We start from the raw sequence: 20,832 nt of genomic DNA, 5'->3' as shown, positions 1-20,832 counted from the left end.
ACTGAGAACGGGTTTCAAGCCAGGTGGGAGGCAGAGTACATGTTCACGGAGGTAAAAGGTAAACCTGTGTGTCTTCTGTGTGTCTTCATGTGATTTTTCTTTGAAGGAAGTTTGCTTTTATCTGTTTGCCTGTTGAAAAATGTTTTCACTTGAAATTACTGACAGATCCATAAGAAAATATTGTTTTATTCATTTAAACATTAAATAATATACACTGTGTTAGGTCTTGGTTCAATAGGCTATGTGCAATCATTTCAATATGTTTTAATAAACATTGAACCAGTCCGGCCCTCGGCTTGTAGCAAATTTGTTTTTTTGGCCCTCGGTGTATTTGACTTTGACATCCCTGGTTTAAAAGATTCCTCGCCATCACAGCCAGTATTGTTATACTGTGCATAAATACCACATTGTACCAGTACGTTTCATAACATCAATAAAAACTTCAATACTTTACCAGATTTTTTACCATTAAAGTGCAGTAGATAGATTTCTTATTTGATGTACTTTCATTTTTTTCTTTTTCAAAATAGAAATGTGACGAATACTCCCTTTTATAACAGAATTTGTATTCTTTTGTTTTCTTTCTATTTTAATTTCCCAGTAATATAAATATTCTCACTCATTCCTATTTCCATGTTTGAATATTCTCAGTCTGTGTATAGGTACATTTGTCAGCCTTTCAAGAAATAGAGTTGTTCTATTAGTAATGGCAGTATTGAAATGAAATACAATAAGATAATCTTTGTTCTCCATTTACATAATCAACATGTATTTTTTAATCATTGTGTTTTAAGTTTTAAGTTCGAAAATGTGCATTTTTATTTCTTTACCTAATACATCACTTTAAGCCAGTATCAATAGTCATCATTCATGCACAAATCAAGCCTTGAATATATTTCTGGCTTCATAAACATGACTATCAACATGCCCCCTCATTATGTTTTACTGCCCCCCCAAGCAAAGCAGTCCAGAACCGGGGCTGTTTCCCAGGTATCTAAAGGATTGGGGTACAGACAGATGTGTGCCTGAAAGAGTGAAGACAGGTGGTGTAGATGAGGTGTCAGCACTCCATTGACAGAGTACCTCTGTTTTGGTGATCTTAATGGTCAGCCCCAACCTGCTGTATGCCCTCAATGCTGCATCAAGTACCATCTGGAGGTCCTGTGGGGTATGAGCCATGAGAGCACAGTCATCTGCATATTGTAACTCAAGGACCTTTACCCTGTGAAGCTTGGTAATTGCATGCAGCCTCCTGATGTTGAAAAGATTTCCATCTGCGGTCTACATCAGCATCCTGGTTTAACAAGTTGTTAAAATGTTCAGCCCACCTTTCGAGAATCTCATTCCGGTCTTTTGGGGTTATGAGCCTGTCAGCTGTTTTCAAGGGAGTGATTTTGTGGGTAGTTGGACCATAGATAGACTTGACTGCATTATAGAAGTTATGCATGTCTTTTTTATCTGCAAAAGACTGAATTTCCTGCGCCTTTGCTGCCCACCACTCACTTAGCATGGTCCGCAGGGTCCTCTGCACATCCTGTCGAGATTTCTGCCATTGCTGTCTGGCAGTATTAGATGATGGATTTTTGAGAACTGCCTGGTGTGCTTTGTGCTTAATGTTCAGAAGATTGTGTATTATTTCAGAGTTGCTGTCGAACCAGTCTTGATGGTTTTTGCCCTTAAAGCCGATTGTTTGGACTGCTGCTTCATGGAGGGCTGAACTGATGGCTGTCCACTGTTCATCTAGGGAATGATCACTACTCAGGAAGAGTTCAAGTTCCCCTAGTTTTCCAGCCAGGGTGCATCGAAACTCTTCTCTTGCCTTTGTGTTTTCCAGACAAACACAGTCAAGCCGCTTCCCATTGGGCCCACATTTCCGCAAGGAGGAACGCACTTTGAGATTTTGGACATTATCATAAGGTGATCAGTCTAGCACTCTGCTCCTCTCATGGCACGGGTATAGAGCACATCGCTGATGTCACAATGTTTCACGATGACATAGTCTATCAGGTGCCAATGTTTCGAGCGTGGATAAATAATAATAATAATAATAATCTTTATTTGTATAGCACCTTTCATACATACATGTAGCTCAAAGTGCTTTACAGTATAAATAAAAAGAAACAAAAAGGAGATAAGACAAAAGCAAAATGTAAAAAGAAATTAAAGATAAAATATTAAAATAACATAAAATGTAAAAAGTAAGGTAAACAATATAATAAAAGTAAAGTAAATAAGATAATAATCGGGACCAAAAACCCACATGTAAAATCCCAAATCAATTAAACACGTCAAAAAGGGTCCTCAAAATTTAGATCCGCTCCGCATACCAACGTAGCAACAGTTCCCCCCGCCCCTATCGGATATCTCTGCCGCTCCGGAGCTAGCCAACACTGTATTACGTCTAATCAGTGCGCTTCTGCCCAGCTGGATCTCTGGCCAGACTGATGGGCGCTAGGCTAAGTCCTATCTCGCCTGGGCGATATCGCAGTATCCCCACCTTATGGACTTTCTGTAGGCGATATCTCACTATATCTCTATCGTATAACAGAGATCATCCGGCGAGCGGACACTGGCGTATATTTAACACTCAAAAAAGAAAAATCCTCGAATTTTTTATAAACTAACAATGAAACAGAAAATTCCCACTTACTGCGGTTTTCGTTAGATCGAGAGGAGAACACCACTGGAGACTGGCGGTGACATCACTCTCTGGATAGGTACTTTCCCTTTGCTCGTGGGGTTCCCACTTTGCCCAGCCCAGCCAGGGATCTCATCCCCCGGGGAGCGTCCTCGAAGATCAGTCACCGCCTTTCCGGGGTGCCTCTCGCCGACCCTTGTTCGTGACTCCAAATTGTCGTGGAAATTTTTTTCAATAAATGGATGAGGACTTAGACGTGGTTAAATGATTATTATAATTATTATTTGTTCAAAAATATAAATATATAAAAATGTAATTAACATTTTAAATTTAATTTAAAATTAAAGATAAAAAGAAAACAAACAATAAAAAATTAAATAAAGTAACAAATTATAAAATAATAGAATAAAGTAAATAAGATAAAGGCTAACTAAAGGCAGATCTAAACAGGAATGTTTTGAGACTGTTCTTGAAACTATTCAGGGATGAAATACCTCTGAGCTCTTCAGGAAGAGAATTCCAGAGCTTTGAGCCATAGTGGCTAAAGGCACCCTCGCCAATCTTTAATCGGCTTTTAGGAATCACCAGTAGATTACTGTTTGAAGACCTGAGAGACCTGACTGGAACATATCTAACTATCATTTCACTGAGGTAAAGAGGGGCAAGACCATGAAGACATTTAAAAACCATGACTAGAACCTTAAAATCTATTCTAAAGCTGACAGGTAACCAGTGCAGTGAGTGGAGTGCAGGTGTAATATGATCTCTCTTTCTCCTGCAAGTCAGAACCCTTGCAGCTGCATTCTGAACTCTCTGTAGGTGAGAAATAGAGCAGATAGAACAGTGTTACATTAATCTAGCCTTGATGTGATAAATGCATGGACAAGTTTTTCACTGTCAGCAGGAGAGAGCATATCTCGGACCTTAGCGATGTTTCGAAGGTGAAAATAAGCTGTCTTGCATGTAGTCATGATGTGTGATTTGAAGCTGAGCTCATTATCAAAGGTGACGCCCAGGTTCTTAACACATTGACTGGTATTCAGATTCATTTGATTTAAATAAGTCTGGACATCATTCCTTTGTGAATCACTGCCAAGAACAAGAACCTCTGTCTTCTGTTTATTCTGTCTTCTGTTTATTTAATTGCAGAAAGTTGTCAGACATCCATGTCTGTATATCATCTATGCAGTCAAACAGTGAGCAAATTGATTGTAGGGCCTTTGGTTCTAGAGAAATGTAAAGTTGAGTGTCATCTGCATATTGATGATAGCTAATACCATGTTTATTAATGATATGTAGTAACGGAAGCATATATAGGTTGAATAGTAACGGCCCAAGAATTGATCCTTGGGGGACGCCACAAGTTATTTTTTGACGTGTGGAGGAAGAGGAACCTAATGCTACATAATAATCATGCCCAGTTAGGTACGATCTAAACCAGTCTAAGACTAAGCCACTAAGGCCTGCCCAAGAAGTATTTCATGATCAACGGTGTCAAAAGCGGCGCTTAAATCCAGCAGAAAAAGGACTGAGAGTTTGCCTGCATCCTTATTCAATCTCAAGTCATTTACTACCTTAACTAGTGCTGTTTCAGTGCTGTGGAGAGCTCTGAAACCAGATTGAAATGTGTCATTTATTTGATTTACTTTGACAAAATCATTCAACTGGATTGACACAACTTTTTCAATGATTTTGCTAATAAAGGAAATGTTAGATATAGGTCGATAATTATTGAGAATTGTGGGATCACGATTTCTGTTCTTTAATAGTGGTTTAACCATTGCTGTTTTAAAAATGTTAGGGAATTCACCCAATTGCAGAGACTGATTAACAATCCTTAGAACTTCATTTGCTAATGAGCTCAGAACCTGCTTGAAAAAGCATGTTGGTAAAGGGTCCAGTTCACAAGTAGAGGATTTTAGTGATGAGATCACATCAAGTAGTGTTACCATGTCAACTTCTTGGAAATAAGACATATTAAAGTTAGGCTGAGTAACTGATGTAAGGGTTGATGGTCTATTAGTGCTTGTTGCTATGTTCTGCCTTATACTAGTAATCTTGTCCCTAAAAAATATAGCAAACTCCTCACATTTTTCAACTGAAACAGTCTCAGGGAAGCCACAGGAGGTGGGGTTTACTAGCTGATCTATGCTTCTGAACAAGACAGCTGAGTTATTATTGGATGAATTGATTAAGGTAGAGAAATAGTTTTTCTTTGCTGATTTCACTTCACTGTTGTAATTCTGCAATGTTGTTTTATAAATATCAAAATGTACTTGCAATTTTGACTTTCGCCAACGTCTCTCAGCCTGCCTACAATCTTGCCTAAATTTTACAATAGATGGAGTGTTTCTCCAGGGCATCTTAATTTTACCAGATATTATTTTAGTTACCTTTGGTGCCACAGCATCAATACAGTTCCTAACTCTGTGTGCGAATGTATCAACTAGCTCATTCCCATTTTCTGAAAGGGAAGGGAGGGACTGTATCATGTCTGTGAAGGCCACGGCACTGCCAGCACTGAGATAACGCTTGGTTATTGTGCGCTTTTCACTGAGTGTTCTAGTAGATAGTGACATATTGAAAAACACACCAAAATGATCAGAGATTGCAACATCAATAATTTCAGTATTATTAACCTCTATGCGTTTAGAAATGAACAAATCTAAAATGTGGCCATGCTTATGAGTTGGGCCTGATACATGCTGTATGAGATCAAAAGAGTTAAGCATTCTCATGAACTCAGAAGTGATTGGATTTGTGGATATATCCATGTGAATATTAAAATCCCCAGCAATTAATTAAAACATAATCAAAATCAATTGAAATCCTTGAAAGCATTTCTTCAAAATCTTCAAGAAAATCTGCATGTAGTCTGGGAGGATGATAGATAACAATCAAAAGAACTGAATAAGTACTGTTGAGTTGTACTGCCAGATATTCAAACGTAGGATGTTCCCCTAATGAGATCTGCTTACAGCGGAATGCTTTATGGAAAAAACATGCATCATGGATGCATCCATGATGTTTTATATTTAGGAAGATGCTGTTTGTTATGGTCAGATTGTGTTCAGAACAGAGGGCGAGTAACCTCATCCCATTTGAGTTGGCCTGACCAATCACATGCTTGCCCAGCACTCCATTCCATATCCCACTATCCTGTCCCACTCGAGCATTAAAATCCCCAAGCAAGAAGATCTTGTCACTTTTGGGGACTCTACGTAAAGCCTCATCTAGTGAATTATACAAGAAGTATTTTATCTCGCTCTTGGAGGGCAGGGTTGGAGCATATGCACTGAGAAATGTAGCAAATCTGTTCTTCACCAAGGGGATACAGAGAGTCATCAGTCTTTCAGTGATGCCCACAGGTGTTTCAGTGAGTCTTGGCAGCAGTGTGTTCTTAATGGCCAGTCCCACACCATGCAGATGTTGGCCACCAGGGGGGTAGCCTTTCCAGAAAAAAGTATAACCCATCTCCTCCTCTGTCAGTGATCCTTCGTCCAGTAGCCTGGTTTCACTCAAGGCTGCGATGTCTATATTATAGCGCCTCAGCTCGGCTGCCACCAATGCTGTTCTTCTGTGGGGTCTTTCAGATTTGCCATGGAGGTCCAGAAGGGTCCTTATGTTCCACGTTGCCAGTTTTAAGTTATAAAATTTATTTCTTTTATTTCGACCGCAGTGGTGGAATGACTTGACAGGCACGGTAACCTGTCCAAGCGTGAACTGAGTGGCATTTTTTTGGACCACCTTTTCTAGGTCCTTCCTCAAATTGAGGTGAGCAGTGGGGTCCCTAAATAGAGCTGTTCAGTCGCACAGGGGTCTGCCGAGGACAGTCACCACTCATCCCCAACTGTCGGTGACCAATACCCTGTGCCGCTGACGTGCAGGGCTCTGACTAGGAGCTTCCAGTCCATTCATACCTGCTCCCGTTGCCACAGACCCCATCGCCGCCAGACTTCAACCAGATGTAGGTCCAGGTAATTTTCACCGTGGTCAAAGGTGGATACCTGCGCAAAGGAGTTTTTAAAGTGCCATAGGAGGTGCGCAATCTCCGATCGCACTATCTTTGCCACAATAAGGTGAGCCTGGTGGCATGGGTAGGCCCAAGACAACCAGTTCCTCATCATGGCTGCAGGAGGCTGCCAGGTCCTTGCTATATTCAGGCCTGCCTTTGCGCACCACCAGCGCATTGCTTTTCTGTAGAGGTGTGCTCCCTTAGCTTTGCCTCAACAGGCTTATCCACAAGGCAGTGGAGCTAGTTGCCCATAGCTGGGGCAGTGGTTGACACGTGCCTGGGCACATCCCCTAGAGGTAGGCCTGTACACCACGTCTCTGGGGCCCACTGCTGCTCCGAGATCCCCTGCAGTTTTGCCTGGGACTGTAAGGTACCCAGTTACCATGTGTGGCCACGAGGAGGCACCGCAGGAGTCTTGGCAGTTGAGAGGCTTTGTACTGACAGGAGGAGACTTACGCACTCACAAGAACTTCTACCCTACTGCACTAGACGCTTCACACATGCCCTCGAACATGTCGCCACACACAACACACACACACACATACAGAATATACTCACCTGCAGAGGATTCTTAGTGCTAATACCTCTTTCACTGATCCAGCGGATGAAGCACGGTTGGTGTGTGCAGCGCACAGAGCCATCACATCGACATGGACTCAGGAGCGCACCCTGTCACATGAAAAGGTATTAAACTCAGCTGCCCAAAAACGTTCAATTAAAGCGAACACGAGGCTGAAGTTGGTTCCTTATTCGCCAGTGTCTTATTCGCACTTTCCGTTCCACCTTAAAAAATAATGCGGTAGTTACGTTATGTCGCTGCGATAGAATGTATTGTACGTTTCTATGGCTGTATCTCCTGATTCTTACATCGTCTCAGCAAACTGACAAGCAGGTTTGATTGACCACATAAGTGACTGTATATATCCAGAAGAAGAAGAATTTTTACTGTAGAATATTTTTATAATCATCCTGTGAACTTGGCCTGTCAGGTGATAGAATGTAGTGCATACAGTATATTTGTCTTAGTTTCTATGGCTGTATCTCCTGATTCTTACATAGTCTCAGAAATCTGACAAGCCGGTTTGATTGACCACATAAGTGACTGTATAAATCCAGAAGAAGATTTTTTACTGTAGAATATTGTCAGATTTCTGAGACGATGTAAGAATCAGGAGATACCACGTGGCTGTGCAATGTGCAATGCTCATGACTTTTACAGCATGTAGACAGTCAGTCTCTCTCTCTCTCACACACACTCTCAAACATTTGATAATCTGTATTTTGCTAATCAGATTTTTAATTTAACATGTCAATGTTTATTTTTTTCAGCGTTGTAACTGAAAATGTCAAACAGCCCTTTTGAGAGAGGGCACATTAGCTCTGTCTACAACTGGCACAAGGAGCATTAGTACAAAATTGTGTATACCTCTAAAGCAGGGATGTCAAAGTCAAATGCACCGAGGGCCAAAAAACCAAATTTGCTACAAGCCAAGGGCCGGACTGGTTCAATGTTTATTAAAACATATTGAAATGATTGCACATAGCCTATTGAACCAAGACCTAACACAGTGTTTATTATTTAATGCTTAAATGAATAAAGCAATATTTTCTTATGGATCTGTCAGTAATTTCAAGTGAAAACATTTTTCAACAAGCAAACAGATAAAAACAAACTTCCTTCAAAGAAAACATGTTCTGTAAGGTACATTAAATGAATAAAGTAATAAAGGTTTGAAAAGTGCTGGAATTTAGGCTAAAGTACTTGAAAATGCTTGAAATTGTAATTACTTCGTTTCACAACAAATATCTATTCCAGGACGAAATTCCATGGATGAAACATGAGAGAACGTGAAGACGTTAAGATTGGGCGTTTTGAAAATAAACAACCATTAAATAATGTGAATAAAAAGCGAATTATTTCGAATCATTTCGAATAGATGTATAAATATTTAACTTAATTAAGTTTAACGTGCTGGTGCGCGCAAAGTTACAAAATTCGAGAGGTGCACGACCTCGCAAATCGACAGCACGCGACGCCCTCACCCACGGGCGGAGCCACTGCGATTACATCATTTTCGCAGAGCGGACCCTCGCCGCTTGTGTGCACTGCAGTGACTTCGCGGGCTACCGTTGCATTGTGGGGAATGTAGTGTTTGTGCGTGCAAAACACCAGCGGGCGGCTGTGGCCTGCGGGCCAGTTCTAATAGTAATTAAATATCATCCAGGGGGCCATAGATAATCAATTCGAGGGCCGGGTCTGGCCCGCGGGCCTTGACTTTGACATATGTGCTCTAAAGAGATAAACTTTAAATGGGATTTATGGATGCCAGACACAGCCCCTGTTCTTTATAAAATTACCTTCTACCAGCACCTGTGCATCACCTAACTGCTGCGCTAAACCCATTTAACATGTTCATCATGAGACTAAGAGAGGGCATCATAGTTATCTGGAGTTTACAACCTAGTGACCAAATAATTCCCCTTATGAACAGGAACACTACACTGTAAAAAAAAAAAAATCGTAAAAAAACGGTAAACGCCTGGCAGCAGCGGCTGCCAAACAAAAACTTTAATTTTAAAGTAAAAAACCCTGATTTAAATTAAGTGGAAAAACAATAAATTTACAGAAAAATTCATTAAACATTCTGCAGAGAAATACCGTTATTTTACAGATTTTTCCTGGTTTATTATGATTTAGCACTTTTAATAAAGTGACAGCACTAATATTTTTGCAGAGAAATACCATTATTTTACAGATTTTTCCTGGATTATTATGATTTAGCACTTTTAATAAAGTGACAGCACTAATATTTTTGCAGAGAAATATCATTATTTTATAACTTTTCCCTGAATTATTACAATTAAGCACTTTCAATAAAGTGACAGTACTAAAAGTTTTGCAGAGAAATACCTTTATTTTACAACTTTTCCCTGAATTAGTACAATTAAGCACTTTCAATAAAGTGACAGCACAAAAAGTTCTGCAGAGAAGTACCGTAATTTTACAGATTTTTCCTGTCCATATTCATCGTGACTTCCAGGACAAACTCAAACGTGGAATGCAAACTGCAGTTATTTTATACAAATGAAAAAGTATATTATACCAATGTTGAGCACCTCAATGTCCTCTATCATCACTTTTAATCATTTAAATCCCCAGGACTGTACTCAGTGTCTTTCTCTATCACCAATATCAGTAGCCTGAACACAACTACAAACACATAACACTGATGTGACATGAAAGATACACTCCTTCTCATTTACATGTGGGGCATTTAGCAGACGCTCTTATCCAGAGCACCTTACGAAGTGCTTTGCCATCTGTTCACAGAATTAATTCTAAATAGTACATAGATAGGTCAGAATTCAAGATACCCTCGAACCAGAATACTACTAAACTACAGAAATCAATGCAAATACCTAGAAGTACACAAAAACATAGGCTGAATATTGCTAAACTACAGAAATTAAAATGGATACCTACAAGAAATGCAAACTCACATAGGTACTATATCATACAACGGAAACAACTATGACAAGTGCTAGAGATTTAGTCTGTTCTACAGATTAGTCTTCAGTCTACATTTGAAGACTGCTAAGGACTCTGCAGTCTGGACAGTCAATGGAAGCTCATTCCACTATCTCGGCGCCAGGACAGGTCTTGAAGTTTGTTTTCCGTGAGACTTTAAGCATGGCGTTTTAAGCCAAGCCGTACTTGAGGTTCAAAGTACTCAAGGTTTGGATGGGGCTTTGACCATGGCCATCATGTAGGGAGGGGTTGGTCCATTTTTGGCTTTGCAAGCAAGCATCGAGGTTTTAGATCTGATGTATGCAGCTACTGGAAGGCAGTAAAGAGAATGCAGCACTGGAGTGACATGTGAACTTGGGGAGATTGAAGACCAGTCGTGCTGCTGCATTCTGGATCAGTTTGTAGAGGTCTGATGACCCGTAAAGAAAGATCCATAAGTAAGCAGTCGCAGTAGTCCAGCTTTGAGATGATGAGAGACTGTACAAGCACCTGGGTAGCTTCCTGTGAAAGAAAGGGTTGTATTCTCCGTATGTTGCAGAGAAGAAATCTGCAGGATCTGGTCATTGGCCTCTCAGAAGTGAAAAGCTGAAGTCTGCCTGTTAAAAAGTTGCAGACAAAATCCAAAGTTAGCTGCTGTTAATTTTGTGCCAATAACATTACAAATATTATAGTTCTTATGAGCTGAAATATTTACCATGATTTGGTATAAATGATATGTCTTTGAATCATAATTTACTTGGTAAGATTCTGAATCTTTGCAGGTAGAAAATTTATTGATATTGAAATTACTACTCAAAGTTCATCCTTGGAAAACAATTGATGTCTAGGGGTACAAGTGTGCAGGTTAACAAAGCTCTTTTTCAAAGAGAAGAAAAAATGTGATACGTTCACCTTATTGGAGTCCCTTTGAAAACCTACAGAGCTTTGTTAAGCTTATACATCTGGACATCAGTTTTCATCCAAGAATGAAAACTGCAAAGCCATTTCAAAAAGGGATCAGACTTCTCTGTTATGTTGAATCATGACAATGATATCTATCTTGGAAAACACATAAACAGTGAAGAGGGATTCAGGAGGTGGCAGATCCTGAAGATCCAGTGTAGTGGTGCAGCAGGGAGAGTCACTCACCTCAACATAATGGCCAGATTGATTTGTACTGTGAGCTAGTGCTCCTGATCTGGGCTGTGATGCTCCTGCTATGGGCTGTGTTGCGCTCCTGCTCTGGGCTGTGTTGTGCTCCTGCTCTGGGCTGTGTTGTGCTCCTGCTCTGGGCTGTGTTGTGCTCCTGCTCTGGGCTGTGTTGTGCTCCTGCTCTGGGCTGTGTTGTGCTCCTGCTCTGGGCTGTGTTGCGCTCCTGCTCTGGGCTGTGTTGCGCTCCTGCTCTGGGCTGTGTTGCGCTCCTGCTCTGGGCTGTGATGCTCCTGCTCTGGGCTGTGTTGCGCTCCTGCTCTGGGCTGTGTTGCGCTCCTGCTCTGGGCTGTGTTGCGCTCCTGCTCTGGGCTGTGTTGTGCTCCTGCTCTGGGCTGTGTTGTGCTCCTGCTCTGGGCTGTGTTGCGCTCCTGCTCTGGGCTGTGATGCTCCTGCTCTGGGCTGTGTTGCGCTCCTGCTCTGGGCTGTGTTGCGCTCCTGCTCTGGGCTGTGTTGCGCTCCTGCTCTGTACAGTAAACAAAATGTAGGCCAAACTTGGTGCATATTATTTTTTTGCTTTACATATTTAACGTATGAGAAAGCATATTTATTCCCTAAGGGTTAAAATGCAATGGACAAAATCTTCACAATGATCCCAATACTGGTGTTTTAATTTTTTACACAAACCATACCTGGTCTCCTTCACCCTTTCTTTCTTCAGTGCAGATCTGCATTAGCTTAACTGAGAAGTGGTCCAGCAGCAGCATTAATTTTAATTGCATAGGATTTTCTCCATTAATCTGGAAAGGTTTCGACAAAAAAATGCTGCAGTTTTAAGTCTATTCATATTCATTGCATATTGTAACGGTGTCGAGTCAGAAGGACCAGAATGAGTCATGACACCAATGTTAGCAAACTGTTATTTTATAAGCAACACGCTAAAAGCATAAACAAGTGCCAAATACACTGATTCTAAGGGGGAAAGGGAGGGGGAACAGTAATGCACACTAACACACATAGGCCTACAACACACCTCCAGGGAAACAGGGAACTCACCGCGGGGCCTGCTGGGAGGCCTGAAGACTCCACCCCTCGACGCTGCCCATTGGTGGACGGTACAATATTCAGCCACGCAGAACGTGATGGAGGCGGATTTTTTAAACCCCATTAATGTCTGTCACCCACAATCCAGATCCAGAGTGCTAAAAATGTAGAAATTACGTCAACTACAAAATGCGACATCAGTGGCATATGGAGAAAGCTGAACTGTTAAGCACATTGATTTGTACATCATTTAATGTGAATATTAATCATTAGCGATAGAATAGTCGGCGACGTTCCTAGCAAATTAGACTTAACGTTACCTCAGAAAAATGCTCAACTATTTCAAGGTTCACCTCACATTTAAAACCAATTCAAAATGAGACCGAGACCGAATTTGCGTAACTAGCTGTCGCTAGATTTAGTTATGTTCAATGAACCTTATAACAAAGACTTGATTACCGCATAGAGCATTATTTAACCCATTATGTATTTAACAGTGACCGAATTAAAGTATTTTAAAGCATCTGAAAATATTAGATATTAATATTTTATTGTTTTCATCTTTATCAAATGAAACATTCAAGTGAAATGTGTTTTTAAACTGGGCTAACTAGTTAGTTAACTAGCTAACGTTGGCTTACATAAAGTAAGGACGTTTTCTTACCTGATGTCACCAATAATGCTTCACTTAAATTTTCTTCCACTGTGCCCCGTTTCCATCTTATTTTGTTGAATAATCCAACGATAATCCGCTCAAAATAATAATTTGGCAGACAGATGTAAAATAATCCAGGTAGCTAGCCACCACAGCTCGTAGGCTGACCGACCGTAATGTCCAGCGTCAGCACTCACTGAAATTTTCAAACATGACCTGAGAGGCGCGAACAGTTGTCATTGGCCAGTTTCCTGAATGACAGTCAGATTAACCAATTATGGTTAAAAGCAATACGTTGAGCTCAAATCACGTTTATGCCCCTAGCCTAGCGATAACATTTATATCTAAGTGGTTGTTCAACTTGTGTTTTTATTCCAGTGTGTAACTATAGGCACACACATTTTTAAGTTTAAAAGCCTGTTCCATTACAATGTACGTCTACCAGTATATCAGTTCATCTGTCTCTCAGTGTGTTACAGGTTATTTCCTTGGTTATTTTCAAGTATAGACCCAGTGTTTAGAAATGTTTCTTTTAAAAGTCCAACACCCAAACAAACTGCCATTTTCTATTGCCATTGACTGCACAAGAACTAAAATGAGAATAGACATCAATAGAGATGGAACAATCAACAGAAATCTCCTACAGCCATTACTACAGTTACATACTTTAGATATGCCAATGTAAAAATCTAATGTCTGAACTGACATTAGGAAGTCACTCTTCATTCTGTAGGCATCATAAAAATGAGCATTTTCAATTGCAGAAATTATTTTCTTTTTCGTCAAATCAATTACCATCACGTTCTGTCGCAAATTAATATGTCCGAACCTATATATTTTGTTCTGTGTATATTTTTCTCCTGAACATCAATGGATCCTCTGAATTACGAGGACGCCTAACAATCAAAATACGAGTATTGATACATGTAAGCTAATACTATGAAAACCACATTCATTTCTGACATTGAAAATCATGTTTAAACCAGCAGTGCCAAAAGACATAAGATTTAGATTAAAATGACAGAGAAAAAAACTTTTTAGTTCTTACAGACATAAACCTTTATATAATCAACCGAATGTTTAATTGCAGATAATTGCTGTAATTATACATGAATCTGTATATAATTTAAGAAAGCAGAAAAATACCGTATAAATAATACTGTATTATTTCCGTAAAAAAACGAGAAAAGCATGTAACTTGTAATTATTGTCATAATACTTAAAATAAAAGACATTTTGTCAAATTACAAATGTCTGTAATTTTACAAAGTTTTGCATACAATTGGAAAAAATGTTAAAATACATTAAATATTTAGTTATTTTCCATAAAATTAGGATTTTTTTTTTACAGTGTACCAAAAGACTTACTCAAGCAAAATGAACTATAACTAGTTTGTGATTAGACCATTTGTGCAATCTTCTCCTATACTTCCTCCAAATTTCTTGTCTGCATATACAGGGTGTCTCAAAAGTTAGGAAACACCTCTAAAAAAGAAGCTCTGCACAGTACCTTACAGCACACTTCTGGACAGGGATCTCGGATCTGTTAGAGCAATACTCCCAGTTTTGTGCTCACAGCCCCAAGCTCACATCTCCAATTACTACAACTAACTACTACTATGTATGGTTGGTTAGCCATTACCATTTTGTTAGTGTTCATCTGTAAGTCCCACAGGAACTCTGCTTCATCATTTTATACCGTATTTGGGGGCGTGTCTCACATTGATCTTCCAACCCACGCTTGGCACAGATGTTACTATATACTATACCAACTATGGCCAGCCAGCGCTAGCCCACCAGAGCACCACTCCCCGGTTCACGTGTCCAACAGGTTTGCCCCGCTCAGTGCTACACACGCTGAGGAGCCTGTCTCACAGACTCTGGTGATAGGAGACTCTATAGTCCGACACGTGAAAGTAGCTGTACCTGTAGGGGCTCCAGCGGTTACAGTTAGCTGTTTACCGGGAGCCAGAGCGCCGGACATTAGTGGCAACCTTAGACTGTTAGCCCATAGGAGATTCTCTAGGATAGTTATACATGTAGGGGCCAACGATATACGTCTGCGGCAGTCAGAAGTGACTAAGGCTAATGTTAAAGAGGTGATTAAATTAGCCCAGACGATGTCCGATGCCGTAATCTGCTCTGGCCCCAACCCAATGCGGCGCGGCGATGAGCAATACAGCAGGCTCACGTCGCTAAACCGCTGGATGTCAAAGTGGTGCTCCGAAAATCAAGTGGGCTTTATTAATAATTGGAAAGAATTCGAGGGCAAGCCTGGTCTTTTAGGCAGGGACGGTGTCCACCCCACCCGGGATGGCGCCGCCTTGTTATCCTGCAGCATAGCCCATAGCCTGTTAGTTAGTGGGCAGAGTAGTACTAGGAGCTGCTGACTAACCAGAGTCGCGACCAGGCCACAGACTAACGGGCTAAACCTGTCTGCGAGCTGCTTAGAGGCGTCACCAAGTTCCCATAGGATTGAGACTGTGTCTGTGCCCCGGGTTAAATTAAATAAAAAGAAAATAGTCCGTCCTAAGTTTTTGACTAATAGTCAAACTTCACATCCAATTATTACCTATATGACCGATCTGAAAATTGGATTAATCAATATTCGATCACTCAACTCTAAAGCAGTTTTTATGAATGAACTTATAACTGACCAGAAAATTGATATTCTATGTCTAACTGAAACGTGGATTCAATCTGGTGACTATTTATCTCTAAACGAAGCCACTCCTGTGGGATATAGTTATATACATAGACCTAGATTGTCAGGCAGAGGAGGTGGAATATGTATAATATATCGTGATTGTTTAGAAATTCATCAGAAATACTTAGATATCTCTAATTCATTTGAGATGCTGTCTATTAATGTAATTAGTCCATCTGAAAATAAAAGTAAATTTTCCCTAACAGATGTATATAGACCACCAGGGCCTTACTCAGATTTCTTAAAAGATTTCACAGATTTTGCAGCAAATTTAGCAGTAAGTAGTGACAAAATAATAATGGTAGGAGACTTTAACATACATTTTGATAATGCGGAGGATCCACTGACAAGGGCTTTTACTTCTATATTGAACTCTGTTGGCATTATACAAAACGTAGTAGGACCCACACATTATCAAAATCATAGGCTACCCTAGATTTAATCTTAACGTTGGGTATCGACGTAGATAATATAAATTAGTGGTGGGCCGTTAACGGCGTTCGTTAATTTGATACTCTTATCGGGCGATATAAAAATTATCGCCGTTAATCTATTCTTAAAGTTGGGTTGGGAACTGGGTCAAAATGGGTAAGCAAACTATGATGACTTTTGTCGTGCTTTGATCCTCTTTCACCTAGCACAGCATGCTCGTTGATTGCAAGAGAACACATTACCAGTCTTGTCTTTATCCTTTTATTAAATGTATACAAAAATACAGAGCGCTCTGGAGAGAACACACACAAGCCTATCTACTCTACCCTATAGCTCTGTGCGCAGGTCTCTGCCCGACACATTTTCCTCCTGTTCTATATAGTGTGGCCTGGGTATAAGCCCCCCTGTTTCTGTTGGACTTTCCCCTAACTTAGCCTGTTAGACAAAGGCTGATTTTCTAAGACATTCACAATCAGATGAGCTCATCCTGTTTTTTCCCTAAATCTTACAATGACTTTTGCCAATTATGATTTTCACAGACTTAATAGTGGTTCCATACATAGGAGTTGCACGTAGATCACAAACGTTAAACATACAGATGTTTCCTTACTAAGAGTGGGAGAGAGGCCTTCGCTTCCTGGTCCTGTCAAACTGATATACATTCTTATTCTTCTTCTTAAGCATCCTGTTCTTTTAGAAAACGACAGGCACTTGGAATATGGGACAGAGCATATAGGCCTTTTCTCAGGCACACTTGATAATAAGCTATTTGATTAAAATATATGAGCTTTCATTCTTGAGTATTTGTGATTAAAATATACCTTAGCATTCTTTTATAATTATCCAACACTTTCAACTTGATAGTTTAGCTCGGCTGTATTCCTAGCCAAATTGCACAGTAGGGGCGAGAACGAGTTTTCAAACATGTGAATTACAAATCGTTCGTGTGTTTACATGGACGCAGCCACGAAGTCGCCAGGTTTGCTTCATGGAAAATTCATTTTTAGGAACGTAAAATGTTACCGGAGCGGAGCGGTCGTTTTCTGCATGGTCCTAGAGCTAGATTCGTCGCTATTTAAATATTTCTTTTTAACCGTTAAAACTGCAGAGGACCAAAACCGGCTTTTGAAAAAGTCCCCCCCAAATTACGTCCGTGAGGTTAAATGTACTAAATGTACAGTATGTTAATGTACAGTATGTAGGCTTACAAATTCATGTTTAACTGAATAAACCAGTAGCATACATTTTATTGAGCATGTTTTTTTCTTCAAGTATCAAAGTAGAACAGCTTTCTTAAGCAGTCATTAATGCATTTTGGAAACAGGAGATGAGCCCCTGGTCTAATGCACCCTCAGTATTAAGATTAAAATTGACTTTTAGTCATTACTTGGGTAGCACGCATATGAGCCATTTTAATATAGATTAATCTAGATTAATTTCAAGATTTCAGTGAGATTAATCTAGATTTAAAAAATTAATCTATGCCCACCCCTAATATAAATATACTCCCACAAACCGTAGCTATCTCTGATCACTATTTAGTCCAATTTGAGATTCATCTTAACATAAATACCCGCCCGTCTCCTCGGCAGTGTATAAAGCACTCAATAAATTCATTAACAGCAACAGTTTATTGAAGCCCTTCCTGATTTAACTGCTCTAGCCCACTCGCCATCCGATCCAGGAGAGTTAGACAGTCTAACCAACTGCATAGAGAATACCTGCAGATCAGCTATAGATATAGTAGCTCAGGCCCGTAGCCAGGGGGATCGAAGGGTTCGTTCGACCCCCCCCCCCCCCCCCCTCCCCCTCCCCTGCACCCTCGCTCCGTACACACATGCCCCTCAAGATAGGTAGGCTATTCAATGAATGAATTGTTAATCTCCGGTGAATATACAGACGAACAAATAAGGACAGCAACAACAGACTCACAACAAACTTATAACAGTGTTGCCAACTCTCACGCAATGAGCGTAAGACACACGCATTTGACCGTTTTCACGTGCTCACACGCCATACATCCGATTTCTCACGCTGAAACAAAAAATCTAGTTTATTTATCTCCGATCTACATCTATGATTCAATGAGTTACTATTTCGCTCTGGCGCCAACCACCGGCAATCGATCGCTTTAAGCCAGGTTCGCACTACACGACTTTTCAGTCGTCAGGTTCAGTCGCCGACTGCTAGATATTAAACATGCTAGATATCTGCCGGTCGTCCGCGATGAGTCGGCGACCAGTCGGCGACGGCTCGGCGAGCGTCTTTCAGCAGTTCACACTACACGAAATGAGCGAGCGACGAGTGATCGCCGATTTGCCCCCAACCACAGTTTCTGTCGGCGATCTACAAAAAACAGTCGGCGACTGAAAAACCAGCCTAAAATCGTGTAGTGTGAACCGGGCATTAGGCGCAGCATAGACGAAACATATAAGACATAACACCCCCGCCAACGTTTGACACACACACCACACCACCCACCCACCGCCCCCAAATCAAATCTCAGTCCTAGTGATTTTGAAAAGTTGGCAACCTTGCTTATAATGAATAAAATATGTGTAAATGAAAAGGTTTGAAGTGTGCTCGTGTATTTAAGGGGCATTGAAGTAGAGAGCATTAAGTCCACTTTTGGGGGAAAAAGATCCCCCCCATCAGAATGCTGGCTACGGGCCTGTAGCTCCACTTAAATATAAAAAGACTAGATCTAAAAAACTCGCCCCGTGGTACACTGACCAAACTAGAAACTTAAAACAAATAGCACGTAATTTAGAGCGTAAATGGCGATCTACTAAGTTGGAAGTATTCTACTGTGCCTGGAAGGATAGCATTATTGACTACAAACGGGCACTCGCTAAAGCACGCTCAGCATACCAAGCCTTACTGATCCTTACAATCCTAGATTTCTTTTTAATACTATTTCCAAACTTACAAAAAATCAAGCAGGCGCAGGACCTCAGATTCCAGTAAACCTCACTAGTAATGTATTTATAGATTTTTTTGATAATAAAATAGAGAATATTAGACAAAATATAAAACCTTTTATTAGCAATACAACTGGTATGTCATTTGGTTTGGTTGATATCGTATGGAAGAAAAATAGTTCCATCGGATTTTGAATTCGTATTTGAAGCACTGAATTTGTTTGCCCTTGAATTTGAAGCTCTGAATTTTTTTTGCACTGAAATTATGCATCTGAATTTTGTTGCCTTTGAATTTAATGCTTATTAAAATACAATGAAAAAAAATTCGAGCGTTAAAAAATTCAAAAGATTTTTTTTTCAAGTTGCTCGAATTCGATTGGTCAAATTTGGCTCACAAAATACGCGTGCAAAATTTCACGTGCTAAAATACGAGTTCAAAGATATTCAGAGTAAATATCCGGGACACAAAGGATGAGCAATCGATTCAAGACTCCAATCGAACCAAATCCAACCAATCACGCTCCACTGGTCACGGCGCTGTTTGAAGCCACAGGCGGAGAGAGAAAGTGAGTTATGTCGGCGCACGGGATCGACTCCTCTTCGGTGAGTGTATTTACTCCTTTATTTGTCTATTGTGGTGTTTTTAAGATTCAGTAAGATACAGTAAACGACGTGTTGCACATCAGAGGTTTACGCTGGACTGATCTTTTTTTAACTCGCTCTGAACTCACTATGTAGTCAACGTAGCTGCGTATGTGTGTGTCCGTCAGTCCACACTGTGCTTTATGATATTATATTTATCATAAAATCATTACATTCGTTTATTACTTCCTTACCAGTCGAGTAGTTTATAGCTGTTTTCAACTGTCTCCGTGGGGTAATGGTTAGTGACGAGAGCTTCGGACAAAACGGGCCTGACGAGCGATTTGTTTTTTAAAATAATTATTATATGTATAAAATCTTTCTCTCTGAGTTTACTTTTGGATAAGGAATTTATTTTTTCATTTTCTCTTCTGTTTATTACTCTAAACAGGTAGTTGGACGTGTCACAAGACAGATCAAGCAGTTAATGCCCGGTTCACACTACACGATTTTAGGCTGGTTTTTCAGTCGCCGACTGATCGGCGACAGAAACTGTGGTCGGAGGCAAATCGGCGATCACTCGTGTGAACTGCTGAAAGACGCTCGCCAAGCCGTCGCCGACTCGTCGCAGACGACCGGCAGATATCTAGCATGTTTAATATCTAGCAGTCGGCGACTGAGAGTCGGCAGCAGCGTCTAGCTACAGCCAATGGGAACGCGGAGAGAGAACCGCGGCACCGCTGAAGATATCTCTGAAGAATGTAAAAAACTTTCAAGAATGCTTTCAAAACAGTAACCCAGTAAACACACAAACTCCTCACCTTTCTTACAACTTTACTACAACACTGTGTTTAAGTTATTGTGACAGCACTGGAGAAATAGTGCGATTGATTATATCTATGTTCACTGCAACGGAGAGATGAAATAATTCTGGCAACTTCGGACTATGGAGAGTTTAAACGGTAAAAAAAAAATAATAATAACGAAAATGTGGAGTACATGTACATTGTTTTTTTCTTCTATGTGGTGTTGCTGGTTCTGGCGAGAGTTTCGTTTTCGTGTTCTCGTGTTTTTGGACGGCAGCCAGATGAGTCGGCGATTCCCCAGTTCCCCAGTCGTGTAATTCGTGAGCCCGCGTCGCCGATCAGTCATGTAGTGTGAAAGCCACAACAACTGACAGA

The 20,832-nt window shown here is 40.5% G+C and overlaps 1 long non-coding RNA gene across 1 annotated transcript; it reads right to left on the bottom strand.

The window, feature by feature from the left end:
* Positions 1-11,508: 11,508 nt before the first annotated feature.
* On the bottom strand, positions 11,509-14,218 carry LOC143526633 (uncharacterized). The gene is made up of 3 exons (XR_013133912.1): positions 12,367-14,218; positions 12,003-12,110; positions 11,509-11,836 (listed from the first exon to the last, which is right to left on the bottom strand). It is a non-coding gene; the product is annotated as an uncharacterized LOC143526633 (long non-coding RNA).
* Between the last annotated feature and the right edge of the window lie 6,614 nt (positions 14,219-20,832).

The sequence above is a fragment of the Brachyhypopomus gauderio genome, chromosome 1 (genome assembly GCF_052324685.1).
Source record: "Brachyhypopomus gauderio isolate BG-103 chromosome 1, BGAUD_0.2, whole genome shotgun sequence".
In the NCBI taxonomy this organism is placed as follows: Eukaryota; Metazoa; Chordata; class Actinopteri; order Gymnotiformes; family Hypopomidae; genus Brachyhypopomus; species Brachyhypopomus gauderio.
This window is presented reverse-complemented; position numbering and strand designations above follow the sequence as displayed.